Genomic DNA, 6000 nt, shown 5'->3' with positions numbered 1-6000 from the left:
GTCAAGTTTAGTATTTATTTAGACAGAGATCAGTTAGGATAATGTGTGTGTTAGAAAATGGTGTGTGATCAGAGAAAGGTGTTTGATTTTGGTTGTTGTTCTTTTTCTGTAGAAGTCGTTTAATGTTCAGTATCATACAGATTATTCACTCTTCTTACCTGTTTGTCGGTGGCCTTGGAGTATGTATGTGAAATCCTCAGAAACTCATAAAGAAATGCATTTTCCCTTGCATGAGAAGAGATTGCCTTTCCAGTTGGGGTAGATGGGAAAGTCAGCATTGGCAGTGTACTGGAAGTCATCTGAGAATCGACATTGCAAATGTATATTGAGTGCCAGGTGGACATCTTTCAATCTTACTGCAAAATACCCAGAGAGATCATTTCAGTAAATGGGATTTAACTGGTCCTTGTTTATTTGTCTGCTTTCCTAGACCCAGTGTGTAACGAGATATTCATACCAGAGTTCCTCAGAATCCAAACATTGGGTTACTCACTTCAGACAATGAAAGCGGTTCTCTTTGGTCAGAACTCCACCTTCCAAGGTCCTATAAAGCAGGCGGTCCATAGTACACATGAGCTAAATAGCCCTCCGTTGTCTGAAAGAGAAAATCAGGAAGAGATGAGCAAACATCTTTTACTCCTCAAACTAAAAAAAAAAAAAACAAACAAAAAAACCCCAAAAAACCAACAAAAAAAAAAAGCCATAGAGAACCATAGTTGTCACAGCCAAAGGAAAGGGTACCTGGTTTAGCTGGTAATAACGTTTACTGAATGAGAAGTGTTTGTTTAATTAACTGACAGATCTTCACAAAAAAACCCTTCACATGATAGGAAGAGAAACCTTATTACGAACATATACGTAGAGAGGGAGAGTGTGACAGAGGGGTTAAAAGCCAAAAAGGATTCAAGACCTAAAGCAGAAGCAGAGCGAGCCAGAGAAGGAAAATCCATCCCATGCAAAATCTCACTGGGAGGCACTTTCCAGGCAAAAACTCAGTTTGAAGCTCCCTGAAAATGAATGTTTGCCTCCAGATTACTTGGCTGGCAAGGATCCCGTCAGTTTTGTTCTCTGAGCTATACAGACAACATATTGGAGACTGATAGCTTGGCCTTCATTTTTCCCAGGCCTCTCTTTCCTCTTTCCTTTCCAGCCTAGCAATAGCTGCTGTTGATGTAGCTGGGTCTGGTATGTTAATCCCGTAAGAGATTTTTCTTTCTTTGACTCATATACAATTTACAGGAAACATGCCCATCTGATGTAAAGAAATTCCAGGTCACCTTTATTGAAGTCCATAAAATTCCTTGTCCATGTGGTTTAACTAAGTATTTCCCATGTGTACCTTATGGAAACAGAAAATTTCAAACACTACTATTTCTTGAATTATATTCTTATTTATATAATAATCTAATATAAATATATATTTATATACTTACATTCCATGTATTGAATAAACATAGTTGTTCAATTCAGGATCAGTTCCTCTTTTCTTTGCTTTTACTGAAAGAAAGTAACTATTTGGTTATAAAATTTATAAAACCCACTGTCTCATCCAGAAATAAACAGGTCTTCAGTAGAGTTATTACAGGGGTTTTTATAATCTTTCTCAATGATGAGACAGACCTTGGTAATTATTCCTATGAATGAATTTCTGTGCTCTCTGTTCACCTCTGGACCTGTACTGCAGCCTCCCTTTCTTCTCTCTTTACATCTCACATGCCATTAATGAAGAATGCTATCAAACACCTTTATCTTTTCCTCCTGTCCTGGACAGCATTTTAATAGCTGTGCTCCATTCAGGGTTACTGCATTCTGCTTTACAGAAGGTATCCTGTTTTGTGATCCTCAATAATATATCCATTTGTCCTAACTGGCTTCTCAGGATCTCTTCGTAAATATAAGGATCCTTTGTTTTTCACTGACTCACCTAGTTCTCTAGTCCAGTTAAACATGGTCCTTTCACTGAACATACCAGCTGAGTACATTAACCTTCATAATAAGACATCCTTTCCCAAGGTGAAGTTCTTCCCATCAGCTGTGCCAATCTCGGGGATAACAACTGTTTCTCCAGATTCTCATGTAGCACCCAGACTTCAAAATAAATGTTTTTATGCGATTTTTCCCTAGGAATTACATATAAATAAAATAAATCCTGGATGCAGTAATCCTTGAGCCTTCTGTTGATCTGCGTTATTTGTCATTGCAGTTTCTTTGTCAGAAACTCGAGATTTTTTTACATCCCTGAACTTGTTTCATGAGGAAATCTTGTTTTTGTGGAAAAAGGTTGCTTTCACTACTTTCCCCACTGTAACTACTTCCGCTCTAAAATCTGTCTACGTGCACTAACTAGATCCTACCTATTACAGTCCAATTATTGGCAATCAGAGTAGGATTTGTTTTCAAGTAGGTGTTGCATGGTTCATCTTTCTTAGACCAGCTTATAGCACTTTCTTTATAACCCTTGATTAGTCTTTGCCTGTTAAAATTAATTAGATGCTTAAACATCCTGTACCATCAAGGATTATCATGCTTCATTAGTATTGTTGTTTGAAATGAATGCCAAGAAAGTGTTTGGTTACAATGAATTGTAATATCTGTATTTTTAGAAACATTTGAATTTGCTGCCACGCTTACTAAAAGGATCAAGTCTGTATCTCATTAAGACACGGCTAAAGTTCAAGTTATTAATGGATTTCAGATGCTTTTCCTGTGAAGGATGAGACTATAAGATTGAGTTAAGACATTTTTTGTATAATATATTTGGTTTCTTATGGTTTCCGTAGATGCCAGTAAATTAGCACACATATTGTATCAGACGTCAGTAAGCAATATACATTATCTACTGCGTGTGCTAGGAAATTAGAACACATTTGGCAAAAATTTATTAGCATTTCTAATTCCTGTGATAAGGATTCCTAGCCTTATTAATAATCACTAGTTATATTCAATGTTGTTTAGTGACAGAGAGGATGGGCATACTACATATAAGGATCCGCTTGTTTCCTGAAATAACCATGACCATTCTGAAGCACTTTTCTGAAAGGCAAGTCTTGAATGGCTATACATTATTTCAATTTCTTCTCCATTTGAAGCAACTAGCAAACAAAGTTGCAGTAGTCTTAAAAATCATCACCAGGCTTTCAGCTGTGAACAGTTTGGTTTGTCTATCTGGAATGGCAATGCCTATAGAGATGAGGGCAGAGGCTGAATTTCCATGCGGCAGACTTGCTGTCGAAGAGGCACTGTGTGTGGCAAGTGCTGGAGTGCCATCATTTGTGTGTGGCAGGTACAGGATGAATCTATCTTAATCTGTGCCTTCAGCTGGTTCACTGAGTACGTCTGATTTCCAAGAGCTGCCCAATGATGTGGGCCAGCACAGTGGGGGATTTTTGACAGGGGAAGGGTACCAAATTCTTCTCTCCTCCTTCCCCACCAGTTACTCTGATTGCCACCTCCGTTCTATTTTTAAAAGGTTGCCCTAAGCACATGTCAGTAATGTACAGAACAACTACGGTGTGACGTTAGTAGCACATGGGTGGGTTTCTTTTGTTCACCAGCTATGTCCTAATGTAAAGGATCACCTGTGGTAGTTCCACATCTTCCACCTTCAGTCTTTGGCATGGCTTCTCCAACAGCTGGTCAGGAGGCCTGTTCTAGGGGTATGGTTGGGGAATGAAACTGATACAAGCTGGACTGAAAGGTTAAATGTGTGAACAGGTACTGTGGACCAGCAAATTCATAGTAACACTTTGTGTATGTGCTCTTAACCAGAAGAAATGTTAGATAATTAGACTTAGCCCATTTTCATTGAAATCCATTAGTAAAAGCTGCTATATAGACTAATTAGCCCTGCTTGTTAGTCAGACTAATACTGCACTGATGTGTTTGTCTTGTTTCTGAATTAATGTTTTTGGAGGCAGCTCAGGTTTGATCTGTGTGATGTAGGCATGCCCCTGTTACACCATTCAACAGAGCTATGCCAGGCTGCCCTGGCACATGGAGCAAGAGTAGGCAGTTGCGGCTTTTCCACATATAGTAGAGGTCCGGTCGAAGTATGCCAAACAGCTAGGCACACTACAAAACGTGGTATGTTACTTTGGAGTGTCCAGGATGCAGCTAAAGACTTGTTTTTTCTTTGCTAAACAAAATCAATATTTTTTTTTTACAACTGAGATGTATATGCAGTTGTCTCTTTACTTTACTAAAAGTAGCCTTCAGCAAAATGGCTTAAAATCTTGAAAACACATTAAAGACATTAAAGTAGTGGGAAGTATGGTTTCTTCTTTTATAGGTATATCGTTTGGTCAGTGCTTTAATGCAATGATTGATGAAAATGTTGTCTGTGGCTGACATCTGGGATTATTAATGGATGTAGAATCAAATTTCTTTGGCATTAGAGGAAAAGGATGATCTGTGTTTCACTAGATAAAATGTTTAAATGGGAATGGACGTTCAGTTTAATTTCAGGTATTGCATTTTAAACCTGTCAGGCTAATAAATGATGCTTATTGCTCCTATTGCTTCTGTCTGTGTTACTTATGAAAATTTGTAACTTGGAAATGGATAAGAACAAGAGCTTTGAATTCTATGGCTAAAATCTGAAGCTTTGATATGTGCAAAATTCTAATCGAAGCCAAAAGGACATCAAGTAAAAAACAAATAGGCAAGTTCAGAAGGTGGCGCTTTGCTCTGTAATTGTTACATTTTACGGCACTCCGAGAGTTAAAAGTAGAGCACTGCACAAGGCTGCTATTGTGAGAAGCCAACTCAAGGATTTTTAATGCTGTAAGACAAAGGGTTCCCTTAGCTAAAAATAATCTTTTCTTTCCTCTTGCTCCTAAGCTTTTTCCTCCAGGGAGCAGAATCATTATGCTGTCCGTACCCGTTCAGTGCATTGCGGGAGTTGCTGAGGTTTATGACGTCATGGCTCTAAGCCTTCCTCCTTTGCCACAAGGTCTGTATGCATAGCTGTTGCCTTTTGTGCCTTGCTAAAATGCCACTTTGATGTACTAATGTGCTTTTTACCTATGTAGAAGGCAGCATTTGCCATTCTAGGTCAGTAAATTTTCAAAGGGGAAGCATAGACGAAGAAAGTGAGCTTTTTGTTGTTGTTGTTGTTAGACAAAGCTTTCCCTCGATTTTAGGGCTTGCTAATCAAACAAAACAAAACACACACCTCATCAAGATTTTACACGGTTCACTTGTCAGGCAGAAGTGTGCCTGGAATCCATTTCCGGTGGAGGTCAAGGATCAGGAGTGCTAAGGCAGTCAAGGGAATGATTCCCCTGTGACACTTTTGCTGTGTTTTGATGAAAGTGAAAGTCATGTGGTACATGGATGAAAAAGCAAACAGATTTTTTTCTTCTTCTTCTTTTTCCTGTGGCAGCACTGGATTTTGAAGCTAAGCACAGCAGATAGGAAGAGTCTAATATTTGACAGGCACTGGTATGTGGAGACACCAAAGTGCTTACCTCTGTCTTTTTAACGCCTTGCTATATTTCTTACACAAGTCTGTGTTTTTAAGATTCACGGTATTTTTTTTTTTTCTCCAAAGAGCCCGGGTGTTTCTCTTAATTAATTCTTCCCTTGGAGTAGGAGAATTATGTATGTAACACATGGGAGGTCGTGACGTGGCGAATGATATGCATAATATCTTACTAGAAGAAGTATACTTCCCCAGTAGAAATGGTCATGTTAACTTAAGTATGTGAATGATGTATGTTGGAATATTACCTAAGGATGCGACTGGAAGCCAAGCAATAATTCATTTACTATGTAGCCTTTTGACTATGCCAGAAATAATGTCTTGTTCATCTATTTGGTTATACAATTCTATTCTCCTGACAGAATATTTCCTTTCAATGGGTAGCAAGCCTTTTACTTCCGACCCCCTTGACTGTTACATAGTGTTGATTCCATTGCATTGTCACATTTTGAGGGTCATTTAATGCAAATTTTACCACCTCTTATGCGTGCAGCTTTTTATTACACATTTTTCTGAAG

At 38.5% G+C, this 6000-nt stretch overlaps 1 long non-coding RNA gene across 1 annotated transcript in view; it reads right to left on the bottom strand.

Annotated features, from left to right (window-relative positions):
* Positions 1-250: 250 nt before the first annotated feature.
* The window catches only part of LOC114013072 (uncharacterized), a 57554-nt gene continuing 51804 nt past the window's right edge, over positions 251-6000 (bottom strand). Inside the window, exons 4-5 of the long non-coding RNA XR_003555918.2 lie at positions 494-595; positions 251-356 (exon numbers count right to left, since the gene is read on the bottom strand). This is a non-coding gene — a long non-coding RNA (uncharacterized LOC114013072). The remainder of the gene's footprint in view (positions 357-493; positions 596-6000) is intronic.

The sequence above is a fragment of the Falco peregrinus genome, chromosome 1 (genome assembly GCF_023634155.1).
Source record: "Falco peregrinus isolate bFalPer1 chromosome 1, bFalPer1.pri, whole genome shotgun sequence".
Lineage (NCBI taxonomy): Eukaryota > Metazoa > Chordata > Aves > Falconiformes > Falconidae > Falco > Falco peregrinus.
Note: the sequence above shows the minus strand (reverse complement) of the source record. Positions and strands in the feature narration are given on the sequence as shown.